The sequence below is a fragment of the Schistocerca cancellata genome, chromosome 5 (assembly GCF_023864275.1).
Source record: "Schistocerca cancellata isolate TAMUIC-IGC-003103 chromosome 5, iqSchCanc2.1, whole genome shotgun sequence".
Classification (NCBI taxonomy): Eukaryota; Metazoa; Arthropoda; class Insecta; order Orthoptera; family Acrididae; genus Schistocerca; species Schistocerca cancellata.
Window position 1 is genome coordinate 724,488,562 of NC_064630.1, and position 16,267 is coordinate 724,504,828.

At 35.3% G+C, this 16,267-nt stretch overlaps 1 long non-coding RNA gene across 1 annotated transcript; it reads left to right on the top strand.

Moving 5' to 3' along the window:
* Window positions 1-1,535: 1,535 nt before the first annotated feature.
* LOC126187662 (uncharacterized) lies at window positions 1,536-14,636 on the top strand. The gene is made up of 3 exons (XR_007537771.1): window positions 1,536-1,691; window positions 14,279-14,329; window positions 14,428-14,636. It is a non-coding gene; the product is annotated as an uncharacterized LOC126187662 (long non-coding RNA).
* The last annotated feature ends 1,631 nt before the right edge of the window (window positions 14,637-16,267 follow it).

Consider the following 16,267-nt stretch of genomic DNA (forward strand, 5'->3'; position numbering starts at 1 on the left):
CATAGTTCCCTATCTCAGCTTTTACTCCTCTTCTAGCTTTACTTTTAATATTACTGAAATTAATCAAAACCATTTTATCCTTATTTATGAACAAAGCATTATCACTAAACCATTTTCCTGTCTCATTTACTGTCCTACAGACACTCTGCTGTAGATCATCCTCAGTGTATCCTTTTATAAAAATGCTAGTGTCATCAGTGAACATCACCATTTCTGCAACTGTCAGATGGTTTGGCAAATCATTTATGTACACCAAGAACAACAGAGGGCCTAACACAGAACCCTGGGACACTCCATAGCTAGTTTTGTTGAAATGTGAAAGATACTCTTTGCCTTCATGACATATTTGTACTTTCTGTTGTCTATCAGAGAGATAAGACTTGAACCATTTGAAGGCAAGTCCCCGGACCCCATAACATTGCAATTTCATATGCAATAAGTCGTGGCTGATTTAATCACAAGCTTTAGATAAATCTGAGAATATTCCACAGCTTAATACGTTACTGTCCAAGGCATTTAGAACCATTTTCATGAATTGGAAGACTGCCATTTCTGTGGATATGTTCATTCTAAACTCATTTTGAGCATTAGTCAGAATTTTATTTTTATTCAGGAAGTCACCTAGCATTGATATGTTACTATTTTAATTACCTATGCTTGTTAGACAATTTTTTCCCGTCTTTGTCCCTACTACCTCCTCCCAAAATATGGAAACCGATGAGCTTGCATAAGAAGAGATTTGTTTCACAGTACTAAAGATACCGATGCGCTTTTAGCTCTTAAGATAAGCATCTTAGAACCCATGTTTACTAGAATTCTCTGCTTGGAATGACCATTCCTGTCATATTCCTGTATATTTGCCATTCCTCCTGGGGCACCCTGTGTGGTAAAGACAATCAGTGAACTAAGAAATGCAAACAAAGGAAGAATCACTGTAAATTTTTTAATATCTACTGAATAGTAATAAATTCACACTGCATGGCTTTCACATAAACAGGTACCGGTACGTGCATATGGGTGCACAGATTAAAAATCCTAAGTGGTACCATTGATTCTCAGAATACTACTGACATTTATTTTTGTTTCTGTCATCACCATGTAAAGGACTATTTGTTGATACAAAACAGCTCAGCTGAGGATATAAAACAGCTCAGCTGAGAGAAACAATGATTTTTTTTAGTATTTGCATGTCAAATATTGCTGATGTATAAGGTGTGAAGAACTGTTGTAGACACACAACTGTAACAGCCAGGGACAGGGAAGGGATAGCCTTGTGATAAGAATGGCAGGAGCCTTGTTCCCATTATCAGCACAGCTGTTGCCTTACACATGTTAAGAAAATGAAAACATTTGTCTACTGCATGTCTGTTCTGTACACAATGAAATGTGTATCACCCAGTACGCTTATACCCTATGTGTGTGTATGTGTGATTGTGTTTGAGTGAGAGAGAGAGAGAGAGAGAGAGAGAGAGAGAGAGAGAGAGAGAGAACTCAATGCAATTCTTTCAGTAGCATACACGCTATCTGTCCTGGATATAAATACCCATCCTGACACTAGAGCTCACCAGACCAGTTGATTTGTTCATCATATAGGTATCTGCCCTGAACCATAGGCAAGAATGAAGTTACCAGTGTTGTTCTTTTTTCTAATAATGGCATGCATGTGCTTTGCCTTTCCAGCAAATGATGAGGTAAGTTCATTCTGCTTCAAGATGTACATTCTCCTATTTCTAATTTAACTCTTCTAAAAGAGAGAACTTGGCCAAACATATTAAAAGATTTTGGTAGCAATGAAATCTGAAATGTTGAGACAATGAAGAGAACTGTACACAGTAAAGAAAAATTATTATATTTCTTGTGTATGATCTTAGAAGGTTACTGCATTGAATTTTTTTCATCTCAGGTACAGAAGTAGATGACCATATATATTTTAAAATAAATTATGAACTTCCGTATTGATGTTATTAAATTTACTAAAAGCACAAGCAGATATTTTTATTCAATGCAGAAAGAGAAACATTCCATAAAATAATAGCACTATTCCTTTTTGACATATTGTACAACTGTTTAGTATATTATCATACTTGCATGAAGTATGCTATTAGATGGTTTCTTAATAAATCAACAGCCAGTTCACAATGAATAAAATGAATTAATTCTTGTGAATATCTTTAATTTTGTATCAACAAATAACTGTGACAGAAAGTTTAGGCACTCACTGTATAGAAGAAGTACTGATCAACAGTCAGACGAACTTTAGCTTTCTAACTTTTATTATTAAATCTATGGCATACATAAAAAGTTACTGCCTCTCATGAGACTGCACCTTTGTGGGACAAATGCCAAACACAAAACAAAATACAGAGAGATATTCAACGAATCCATAAAATACATAGACAAAATGGGAAACCGAAACTACAGAGTGTAGAATTATTATTATTGTGATGTCAAAGACATACCTAGATGCACAGTTCACATGTTACATGCTCTTTGGCCAAAATTTGGATGCTTCCAGTCCATTTTCTGTCACTTGATGGATGTCTTCTGTAGTACAGGAGGCTGGAGACTCAACACTGAAACATGTTCTGGACAATCTGGACTTCTCCAAAATCACACTCAGTACTGTCTTGTGTGTTATGTTGCCCAGTCTTGCCAGATTAAACCTTGATCTACCCAATACTGTGTCTCTGAAGGGTGTGGTTTAAGCTACATTATCTTGATAGATCTTGGAGGGAATTCATGAGGGTGTTCTGCGCTGATCAAATTCTGAGCTCTGAGTGGAAAGAGCGAGGTCATCAGCATACAAGAAACTCCTAGTGTTGGGGTCATAAGTGTGTTTAATTAGCCAGTGCAACAGATTGGCATTGGTGTACCACCATCATGATTGTGGACTACCTGTTGAGTTTCAGGAAGCATGGTACTTTTAAAACAGCTGTGGATTCACACAGGTAGGCAACTAAAACCCTGAAGCAGCTTATTAACATAAGTAGAGAGGACAGCTACAGGCTCCCAGTGTCCTGTTTATTGATAATCTCTGTGTATTTTGTCAGAGGGAAGGGGACTCACAGGGCACTGCTGTAGGTGACCAGACAGACACACAAACAGCACATGCAAAATGGCATCATTTTTGCACAACTGACAGGAGGAACACATGTCCTCTATAAGCTTCTCACCTATTTCTAGTGTGCTATCAGTTACCAGATAGCTGTGTAACCCATATTATAGACTCCCTTCCAACATCAGTTAGTGGTATTTTGGGGCCAATAACAACTAATAATTCTTAAACCAAGTGTTAGCGTTGATTAAATTATGCTCTTTACAAAATTGTTTCAGGTAGGTTCTCATTTCAATCTTTTCTGCAAGTCTATGTTCCACTATGTTTCCTTCTGTTCCTATTCTTGCTGTGGTATTCCAGTTCCCAAGAACAATTACTTTTTTGTAACCTTAACTATCTTAATAATTTCTTTTACAAAATATTCTTCCAGTGTCTTGATCATTTGTGTAGCTAGTAGGTATACAAATTTGTGATGGTTTAGTGGTTGTTGCTTTGTGTCTGTTTTCACTGTGATAATGCTTTCACTATGCTGTTCAGAGAACTCACCTGCATTTCTTCCTGTTCTTTCATTCATTATTAGATCTACTTTTGCACTACCGCTAATTGTTTTTGTATTTGTAACCATGTACTCACATGGCAAGAAGTCCTGCTCTCCCTGCCTTGATACTTCACTAATTTCAGCCATTTTAACTTCACCTATTCTCTTGTTCACACTGGAACTACATGTTGATGTTTTTTTCATGTTTGCAAATCAAAATTGTTTTTTTAAACTCCATCTTACACAAAAGACAAATTTCCATTTTCAAAAGTAATGTAATTTTAGGTGAGCAATCAAAACAAATTACACAAAACATATATACAGAGTGTATACATGGACAAGGAAAAAAAGTTCACGGATTTTTCCTGAATTTCCCGGTTGAAAATACACTTTCTCCTGGGTGAAAATACACGTTTCCATGTTAAGTGACAGTATACATTTCTTTGGCACTGTAAAACTTATCAATCCTTTGAATGTTTATGGTTTTATACACCGATGTAGAATTTCCCAGCACTTTAGAAAACGAAACTCAGTGGGAAAAAAACACGTTTTGGAAAGATCTTTGATGTACAGCAACATGTATGCTACATATTTTTGTGTTATGAAGGTATTTACAAATTCCACCAAACACCACATGTTACTTTTTGAAGCGTAGTAATCTAGATTGTGACACACTTTTGTAAGACAGTCATAGCTCATGTCACGTGATCTCGCCAGCTGATGACGGCATAGGACACATTATGTAGTCAGGCAATAGCAAGATCACTCTTAAGTAGTGCAAACACACAAATAAGAAAAGTTAATGGTTTAAATTAATGTACATAGTGTGGCTATGAGGAAAAGAAAGCTTTCACATATAATATTGGTCTCTAAGATTAATAAGATGCAAGAGAAGCTAAGCTTCCACATATAATGTTGATCTTTTCAGCGCTTGTTACACTATAAGATACATCACACAAACATGCCAGTAAAATGTTTAACAATGACATAATGTCTGATCTTCTATGCTCGAAATTCTACTAGATGGTCATCCTCAAGGAGTTGATTTTTAAATGAGAGACAAACGCTCTGTGATTTAAGAAATTCATCGTACATTCTCACACATAATACATCTTGCTCAAAGTGAAATTTACTTTGGAAGTAATGCTTTTCAAACCACCATTCTCAACATTTTCCCATGACCTGTTAGAAATTGGTTCATTTCAGCAGTTGCCAGAGAGCACCAGGTAACAGGTGTACGTGTAAGACATTAAAAGATGTTGTGTAATGTCACAAAAGAAACAATACATCAGAGGATACTTCAAGAGCATTGGAATTTTGTGAACCATACTAAAATGCATAATTCAGCTTAAAGTGCATATTCATATATCCAGAATCGGATGTACATTTTCTTGAGTTCCAGTACTGTATTGTCTCATGTTTGGTTCTTTATTATGGCATAATGCCATACGAGCTAGAAGATGGAAAATGTGCACTTGAAATGCAGCAAACAGTTGAAACTAGCTAACAGTGTGAAATGAAACACTTCGTTTCTTAGCTAACTGACAAAAATAACTTCATTGTTCTGCAAAACTAATAACATATTTTAGCCTTCTGTAATTATGCAAATGTATTTTAATTCATTTGATAGCTCCTGGCAACACAAATCCATTTTGTTTTCATTTAATGTGAGAGCAATAAATGAAGAGGAAACAGCAAAATCACTAAACGTAAACACGGGTCATGTAGAGACTCCCCACTGCAACTCAGACTGCTCTGTGCATCAGCCCTAGATCTATGATGTTTCCAAACTGGAGCAATATTATATAGTGGTGCCCAGCCACACATCTGTAGCCAGAAGTGGGAGAAGGTACTACTCATATGCGACTCAACTGCACATGTACAGGAGCCCACCTGCAACTGCTCAAACGAATCTAATGTAAACAGTCACGCTCATCGGAGGCGATTTGTTGTTAGGAAGCATTGCATAGTCTTCCTAAAGACTTTGTCACACTTTGCTGTTGGCAGACACTTGTATGAGCACTGTGTTTTATTGTTATATATGGTGTATTTCCTTTGTGACTTAAGTTTTATTTTCGTTTTTTTTCTCTCATCCATGTTTTGTTGCTGCAGTATTATTCTGCAGAAGCGGAATACAGTAATATCCTTTGTTAGAGTATTGGTTCTTACCAGTCAAAATCACAAAAATTTAACTGAAAGCTATAACAATGAAAAATTCCCAGAATTCTAAAAAATTCCCTGTTTTCTCCCAGATGAAAAAATTCCCCAGATCTCCCTGTTGTCCTGGGTCGTATACACCCTGTATATACTATAGTTTCTGGCCTGAAATGGAAAAACAGTTATGAACTTCATATGATATTTTACAGAATCTGACACATTGGTGTTAAAATAAGTCTGGGTAAACAAAAAAAGAAATCCATTGTGTTTTGCATAAATCAGAAAAATAACCTAACCTCTGCTCTTTTCACATTCCCCAACCTACACACCCAATTAAGGGGTTACCATTACGTGGTCTGATTCTCAGAACACTAGTTTTGTTTTTCCCGATGGCAACATCCTCCTGAGTAGTCCCTGCTTGGAGATCCAAATAGGAAGCTCTGTTATCTTTGGAATATTTCACCAAAGAGGATGGCATCACAATTAAACCATATAGTAGGGCTGTACGTCTTCGCAAAAACACACATCAAAAAAGTTTTCCATCACCCTGGTTCCCAGAATTCCTGAAGATAGACGTTGACTGTGGATATTATATCACAGACACAATCCCTTTGGCTGTTCAGAGATGTCACTAAACCCACCCAAAGATGTAAACAACCATGCATGAGCAGCACTTATTAGAGGAAGGGGGTCCTACAACTGATCAGTTCTAATCATTCCACCAGAAAGGACACCATCTGCATAAACGAACTTTCTCTATTGTGTTTCAGAGAAATAAGATGTACATGTGTATGAATGTAGACATGGAAAGAGCTCTGGAATCATAATTGATCAAATAGTTTTTGATTTGGAAAAAAGTAGATTATGTTGCAGAAGTGATTGATACTGGATTCGCAGATCACAAAGCAATAAAACCTTTAAAACTTAGTAGAAATAATATACTCAGTACAAATTCTAGGATAAGTGAGAAATACATCAACAAGAAATGTATTAATGAGGGCAACATTAGAATTTTTAATTCTTTATTAAAAAATTTAAACTGGGTTTCAATAAACATGACAATGTATACACTAAGTTTGAGGTATTTTTAACTTGTTACAAATATAATTGTGAAACTGAATTCCATCTTAAGAAAATCAAACTAAAAGCAGAACTAAGACAAAGATAACCTTGAGGATAAGAAAATTTAGAGAGTGACAGAAAGTTAGGTAATTTAGTAAGGCTAAACTAGCTCTGAACGGAATGTTAACTTTACAGGAAATTGTACAAGAAAGTAATTACTGCAGCAAAAAAAATTAAAGAAAGATTCATATATTGGTGGAAACAAAGGTAACAAAAAATGAAATCAGTTTAAAAAGTAGCCAGTATAAATCTAACCAAAATCAAAATAAAAAAAACAACACGGTTATTAATAGTTAGGGCAAAAAAAAACTATTAAGGTTCCTTTACAGATTACCAATATATTCAACTGTTATTATACATGTGTAGCACAAAAACTTACAGAAATGCAAAGTCTTAATATAATTAATCATAACATCTGTACATATCTTAAAACTATGTTTTCAAATGCTTTAATCATACAAGATGTAGAAAAAGCAGTCAGCAAACTAAAGAATAAATTGTGTGGTGGCACTGATGGCTTCCCAGACAGAGTCAGTAAACACAGCAAACGTATTGCTTTCCTGCTTGTAGATATAATTAATGCTTCTTTCAGCACTGATACTTTCCCTAGAAAACTTAAGGTTTCAGTTATAGAACTATTATATAAAAACAGTGATCCTTAGGATGTAAAAAATTACAAGTCTTATTTCACAAAAATTAGGTAGAGTAATGTACAAAAGACTCTGCTTTCTTGAACAAAGGTAGAATATTTGTCAGTGAACAAATTGGGTTTAGAAAGAATAGATCAATTGAAAAAGCCATACATAATTTCCTAAAATGAAACGATAATTAACTCAAGACCCTAAGCTGTTGACAGGTGTTGATATACATCAATGGGAACAGTTGAAAATGTGTGCCCCAACCAGGTCTCGAACCTGTGATCTCTGTCAGACATTGGATTGGTTCCTGTCGAGGCTATTGATAGGCGTGGCCTACATCTCAATAGGAAAGGGAGGGGTAAACTGGCAGGGTTGTTAGCGAAATCTATAAGGGGGGACACTAGTACTCATGGATGTACCTTTTTTTTAGGCTAATATCAGTGTCCAATGAGAAGTTCAGGCAGGCAGGTGCTAAAGAGGTCCCAACTCACAAAATTCTCACAACAGGAAAGTAAATAATAATTTTACCATATTTAACCAAAATATTGGTGGATTAAAGAAAAAAGTAGATTCTCAGAAAAGTAAAGTAAAGAATAATGTTACCATTTTTCACCAAAATATTCCAGAATTGAAGAATAAAGTAGATGAGCTCCTGGTTTGTTTAGATGACATTTAATCTAATAATTTAATAGATATACTATGCCTGTCTGAGCATCACATTGTGTCTGATATGGAAAAGGTAAATATCAGTGGTTATAAACTAGCTGCACATATGAGTAGAGAGAATAAGGTGGGAGGAGGAGTTGCCACATATCTCAAAAGTTATCACTCTGTAGAAAGCTTAGATACAAAAAAGTTTTGTCTAGAGCAACATATAGAAGCATGTGCCTGTCAACTTAAACTGCAGGAGGACCCTTTTGTAATTGTAATAGTATATAGGTCCCCTTCAGTAAACTTTCATTTATTCCTCGAAAACTTGGATGCCTTGTTGTGCTATCTGTCAGATAGGGGAAAGCAAATTATTATTTTTGGGGACTTCAATGTTGATTCATTGAAAAAGTGTAATAGGAAGAATGACCTGGGAGCCTTGCTTGGTTCTTTCAATTTGACATCTGTCAATTTTCCTACTCGGATAGTAAAGGATAGCAGCACATTGATAGATAACACTTTTATAGGCCAAGATACGTTTAAAAACATAAATTCTTGTCCTGTTGAGAATGGGCTTTCTGATCATGATGCTCAGCTAGTTACAGTATATGATATAGCTACATTCAGTAATTCAAAACTACCCTCCAAAGTTGTGTTTTCAATTAATGACTCAACAATTAGAAATTTCAGAGAAAATCTTCAGCAGTTAGACTGGGATGAGATGTACAATGAACCTGATGCTAATTTAAAATATAACTTATTTCATGATACACTCTTACGAGAATTTGAAAACTGTTTCCCCAAGAAAGTTGTTAAATCTAATTATAAGAAACTATGCAAAAAAACCTTGGCTTACTAAAGGAATAAAAATATCTTGTAACCACAAAAGGGAACTGTATCTAACAACAAGAAAGAGTAATGACCCAGAAACAGCCAAATATTATAAAACTACTGAGCTACATTAAGAAAGGTTATTAAAAAGTCCAGAAGCATGTGCATCATGTCTGAATTAATACCTCTGATAACAAAATCAAAACAATTTGGAATATTATTACAAGGGAGACAGGACAACCAAGAGTACAGGATGACGGCATCACCATCAAAGCGAATGGAAACTTGATAAACAACAAACCGGAAGTCGAAAACATTTTGAATAATCATTTTTTAAGTGTTGTAGAGAAAATAGGATCTAAATTTTCATTAGAAGAAGCAAGGCAGTTAATGGAAGAGGCCTTACCCACATCATTTGATACAATTGAAATTCCACCCATCTCTCCATCTGAAATTAGGAAGATAATAAACTCTCTCAAGAATAAAAGCTCACGTGGAATTGATGGCATTTCCAGCAGGATAATAAAAGCTTGTTCCCAAGAAATAAAGTGGGATTCTTAGCCACATATGTAATAGCTCTCTGAAGCTGGGTATTTTCCCAGACAGACTGAAGTATGCCATTGTTATACCACTGCATAAAAAAGGGGATACGTCTGATGTCAACAACTACCGTCCAATCTCTCGTCTGACTACTTTATCCAAAATTCTTGAAAAAGTAATGTATAGTAGAGTAGCTTCACACCTTTGTAAAAATAAAGTTTTAACAAAATGTCAGTTTGCTTTCCAGTAGGGTTTTTCAATGGAAAATGCTATATATACTTTCACTAATGAAATATTAAACGCTCCGAGTAACCGGAAGTCACCTGTTGGGATTTTTTGTGATCTATCAAAGGCTTTTGATTGTGTAAATCATGGAATACTTCTAGATACGCTAAAGTACTGTGGTATGAATGGGACAGAGCTCAAATTGTTTAAATCATACCTAACTGGAAGAGTGCAGAAAGATGAAATAAACAGTTCACATAATATGCAAAACACTGGTGATTTCTCAAAGTGGAGAACAATCAAGAATGGGGTACCGCATGGTTCGGTCTTGGGTCCTCTGCTATTCTTAATATATATTAATGACTTGCCATTCTATATTCATGAAGATGCATAGCTGATACTTTTTGCTGATGATACAAGTATAGCTATCACACCCAACAGACAAGAAGTAACTGGTGAAATTGTAAACGATGTTTTTCAGAAAATCATTAAGTGGTTCTCTGCAAATGGACTCTCATTAAACTTTGACAAAACATAGTATATACAGTTCCACACAGTAAATGGAATGACCCCATTAATAAATATAGACTTCGATTAGAAATCAGTACCTAAGGTAGAATATTCAAAATTTCTAGGTGTAGGCATTGATGAGGGGTTGAACTGGAAAAAACACACTGAGGATCTGCTGAAACGTTTGAGCTCAGCTACTTATGCTATTAGGGTCATTGCAAATTTTGGCAATATACATCTGAGTAAATTAGCTTACCACACCTATTTTCATTCTCTGCTTTCGTATGGCATCATATTCTGGGGTAACTCATCATTGAGTAAAAGAGTGTTCATTGCACAAAAGCGTGTAATCAGGATAACTGCTGGAGCTCATCCAAGATCATCCTGCAGACACTTATTTAAAGAGCTAGAAATCTTCACTGTAGCCTCACAATATATATATTCACTTATGAAATTTGTTATTAACAATCTGAATGAATTCAAAAGTAATAGCAGTGTACATGACTACAACACTAGGAGAAAGGATGATCTTCACTACTCAAGGTTAAATCTAACTTTGGCTCAGAAGGCGGTAAATTGTGCTGCCACTAAAGTCTTTGGTCACTTACCTAATAGCACCAAAAGTCTGACAGATAGCCATATAGCATTTAAAAGGAAATTAAAATAATTTCTTAATGGCAACTCCTTCTACTCATCAGATGAATTTTTGGAAAAAAAAATTATTGAATGTCATGTAATATTTTATCTAATGTAATATCTTGTATAGACACCTTTTATTAACCTGACATGTTCCACATCAATACGAAGTGTCGTATTCATGATCTATGGAACAAGTACTAATCTAATCTAATCTGCTTACATGGCAGTTGCTCTATACATCTAAGCCACTGAGAACACAGAGGACAGTGCGACTGCAGGGATTTATCCCTAACACACTGCCCGTGAGACCCACATTACCAACATAATGTCCCCACTCTACATTCGTAGTGCCCCTGCCCACTACACTCATTACTCACAGCAGACAATCTTACCGTGTCCTGTAAGAATTCGGGCAATGCATGTGCATCCAGCACACAAGAAGAAGGTCAATGGCCAGTTAGCCTTAACTATATGAATATGGTATCTGTTCTTTCAGACATGTCCAAAAGAACACATACATTATCCATATAATTTCCTACAAGTTGTTCTAAATTCCATAGATCATAATAATGTCAACTGTGGGTGTTTTTAGATTTATCCAAGGCATTTGATGTTATTGATCATAAAATATTGCTCAACTGTTGCTCTGGAGTTCATGGTACTGTTCAAACACAGTTTACATCATACTTATTTGACAGATACCAGAAAGTAGAAATAGTTCACAATGGTAACTCATATTTGTCTGGATATAAGAAAATTATTTACAGAGTACCCTAAGGTTTGATGCTGGGACTCCCACTGTTCTTGATATTCATGAATGACTTGTCAAGCTATTTGATAAAAACTGATGCTGTAGTTTTTGCTGACAGAACAGGTCATTTACTAAAGCTCATAATGAGACTGACTTGCACAAAAAATAGAAAAAACAACAGAAGAACCAGATAAATAATTTAGGGGTAACTGTTTATTTTTAAATGAGGAAAAAATGAATGAATTTCAGCCACATATAAAATAATACAAAACCAAATATAATTGTGAAGAATTACAAACTCCAGTCACAAAATTTTTAGGAATTTGTTTAGATGAGAATCTAAAGTGAGATAAACATTAAGAAGTACTCCATAAAAAGCTAATTAAAAGCTCCTATATATTTAGAATGCTTAAAAACTACTGCAATGAACAAACAGTAATGTTAAATGACCCACTATCCTTCTAAGAATGAACAATAAATTAACTGCAAACTATACATATGCTACACTGTGCAACTATGTTATTACTGTTTCATGACTTATTGTTAGTTATCTACTTGATTATTAATTTGTCATTTGCTGAACTATGTAGTTCATTTATATTGTAATTGATCTGTTAGGAAACTTATTGTTGTTATTGACATTTGCATAAATTTGTATTATATCTATCTTGGATAGTATATTGTAGTTAATGAGATGTGTCCAAATTTATATTATTATTATCATTAATATTATTGTGTCAACACTGATGATACCAATTGCATGTAAATATGCTCAAAGGTGGAATAAAGCTCAGCAAAACTCTCATTCATTATCCAAAAATGTGCAATAAGAATAACAAAACGGGACTGCATCTACAAATTCCTGTACAAAAATTTTTAAGGAATTTAAAATTATGACTCTTCTATCCACTTATATCTATGAAATGGTCTGATTTTTGTTCTTTAAACAGTGTGTTCTATACTATAGAACAAGTAATTATTTTCATAGAAAAGCAAATAAGAAAGCCCAGTGTCACAAGAGTACAATATATTATCCCACAATTCTTTATAGTGTTCTTCCCTTTAGAATTTAACAAGCAGTATGGTTTTAAAAATGAGCTTAAAAATGTTGATAAGTTAAAGTTTCTACAGTGTTATTGAACACACAAATTTTCAGAATTTCATTACACCTATCCCATAATTGAAGTTATATGTAGCCATGCAGCACTTTGTATGCTGACCAACTGAAGCAGTGAGTCACTAGAGAAGGTGGTTATTTGTAACTAGCATATGTTGCTTAAAGCAGTGTCAATAACAAATGTTAGTTGGAACATACTCATACATACCCACTTTATTTACTGCTATTTTGGACAGACACTTTATTTTGCAAACATTAGTTAGTTTGAGAATGGGCATAGCCTGAAATCAATCATCAACTAAATAAACATCCATTTTAGTTGCAACTCTGGCTGTCTCCTCTTGCATCATAATCTAAAATGAGTTGCTGTACCACATTACCCATCATGCTGGGGTTACACATGTTGCTGTTCTGTCTAAGACTCCTCCAGTTTGTGTAATATTTTAACTTCTTAGTATTCTTTCACCTGGGTCATAACACAAGCATCACAGAAACTTATACATGATTATAGGGCGTATGACAGCATTATGCATGGTACACTAACTTTATAGGGCTCAAAAATATTGGTGAGGCATATGAGTTTACATCTTAGCAGAGCTATGAGCATAGTAGATCTGAGTACCTTTTAATCTCATAGTCTGTGATCGACATGACCAGTTCATGAGCTGACAGATGCCAGCAGAGCCAGTAAGTCTTCAACAACATTGTCACGTGACAGTCACTTAGTCTGCATCAACACTGATATAGTTGATTTAGTGGGTAGCAAACTTGTATACACCATGCTGTTTGCAGAGCAGGTTGGTGACCAACCATACGTATTTGCTCAATGGCCATATAAATCAAGCACTTTTCTACATACAGATACATACTGAGAAGTGAATATCAGAAGTTACTTACATGGCACTATATGTTACAGTTTCTTCTTGTTCCAGTCATGTATAAGGTCTGGAAAAAAGTATTGCTTAAATGCTTTTGTGCATGCAGTAATTAATGTAACCTCATCTTCACTGTCCCTAAAGGACTAACATGAAGGAGGACGAAAAATATCTCCAGAATTTTTACTTAATACTTGCTCTTGAATATTTATAAGTGGGCTTTTGTGGGATAATTGGTGCCTGTTTTCAAGCATCTACCACTTCAGCTTTCTCAACATTTCCATCACATTCTCTGTGAGTCAAGCAAACCTGTGACCATTCGTGTCATCCTTCTTCATACATGTTCAGTATCCCAATCAGTCCTAGAGCCTATCATGTGTAATGCAGCATTCTATCCAAGTAACTGAGTCTCCATAAATTTGTTCGCCATAATGGAAATGTGAAAAAAGTAGATGCATAGAATAATCATTCTACATAATAATGTCTTACGTGTCCATTAGATGTACATCTAAGATGGATCACTCCTGTAATCATGGTAAAATAAATTAGCATACATATTCATCTAGGCACTGTGTTAACTGTATTACTTGCCTTCTGTTATTCTTTATTCAAAACTAAGAATTCTGTTACAGCTTCAGAATCGCTACTTGGTGTTTCCCTCACAGCCAGTGAATGCATCTCAGGTACATGACTTCCTTTTTTTAATTTTAGAAATGATTTATTGTGTGAATAGAATCATCAGTTGGTAATGTGTATATAAATTGTTTCTTTCTGTTTGTAGTATGTGCAAACCTATGTGCCATTGTTTGAAGCATTGTTTGGTGGTCGTCCTTACATAATTGGAGGATAAGTATGGATCCAGATATCCGAATCATATACAGAGTATCTACATTTAAAATCATGAGATGAGAACTCACTGATTGTGTATAAAATTTGAGTGTAAATAAACATCTGAGAGGTCAGTGCTGTTGAATAAATGTGTTAACGGTCCACCAGTTTGTGATTGTGTTAAATGCTCTTTTATTGATTTTGATGAATACTGTGTTCACCCTTGTTTCCTTTTTATATTTATTACCTCATGATTATCTTTGCTTTCTATAACATTTCCCAATGACTTTTTTGCATCTCCATGTTGAGAATTTATATTGCTACAGGATTAACACTTACAGACCAGTGGGCATTTACTAGTGAGCATTCCATGTGACATCGGTTTTACAATGAGCCCCCTTACTCATTCATCTGCTTTCTACCATTTCTTAGAATATAGCTCCTGTTTCACTTTCCACTACAAGAATCCACTCAGTAGCCACAACAAAACATTCAGTACCACATAGGTCCTTGTTTCAGCTACATGCAATTGCTAGACAGCAGATGTCAGATTCATCATGAAAGTGTGATAGAATGTGATAACTAACAAGTACAGCAGTACCCACACAACCCTAACAAATTTTCTGTAGACCACCATTCCATACTGAAGATGTCAGGACTATACTTCACAAAAATGTACATAAAAATATGCCCTATGACAACACATTATTCTCGGTCACAGAATTCACAAGATCCAGCATGGATAAAATAACATAATTCCTGTTATAGGAGCTGGCCTAACATTCAGGAGAAACAAGTTTCAGACCCTAACCAATTCATCACAAGATAAGGTTTCCAAGACCATTTCATGTGTATACAGTGCAAGCAGCTCGGGAAACTTGGTCAGTCCTGCTTTGGTATATATTTGGTAAACCTGGGGTTCTCAAGATGTGGACTAGTCTGTGGGTGTTAATCCTGTAGCAATATAAATTCTCAACATGGTTCAGAAGTCACAGTTGTGTATTTTGGAGAGCAGACTGGCTTAACAATGTAATTGAACAACATGCAATAAGATAACTTTGAAGGTAATTTATTGTTGTTTTGCATTAAAGGCAAACAACATATTAATAATAAGTCACCAAGGAGGTATATCATGGGAAAAAAATCAAGAAATAAAAAACAGATAAATAAAAAATAGTAACAGGTAAATTAGCAAAAATGTTAGAAAGAGAGATACACAAAATGTTGTGGTCTATAACACAATCCTTTAAATGTGAAAATCTGATTGGTTAAAACATGTTCAGCAATCAAGCTTTGTTTTAGTACCCTACATTTCACATAAAAGGTAAGAGAAGAAGCAAGTACTTACTAGGCATGTCACACTTTGAGAGTAATAACATACAAAAGGGGGCAGATCCCCACCCAAACAATGATTGCCCTCTCCTTAGTGACTGTGAAGAGTTATCATCCTGCCACATAGTAGACATCACCAACAACAGCTTGTCATTCCTCAGTTCCAACCATTCTTCCTCCCAGTAGCGCAAGGGCCTTCTCTCAGCAGAAAGGCAATTGCAAATAAGAAGACTTTATATTCGATTACTGCATAGTCTTGCTTGCCTGCTTTACTGCCAGGGCCAATACTGTGGTTTTTCTGCCAAGTGCTAAAATTGCAAGCATCTCTCTTCCTCTCCCTTGCATTTTCAGACACAGTCAATGTTTTTCAATGTCATTCATCCATGACATCTTATTTTTACATGTCATGCTTACTCATATGACTTTCTGACACGAATTCATCTTCAAGGCCAGAGCCAGAT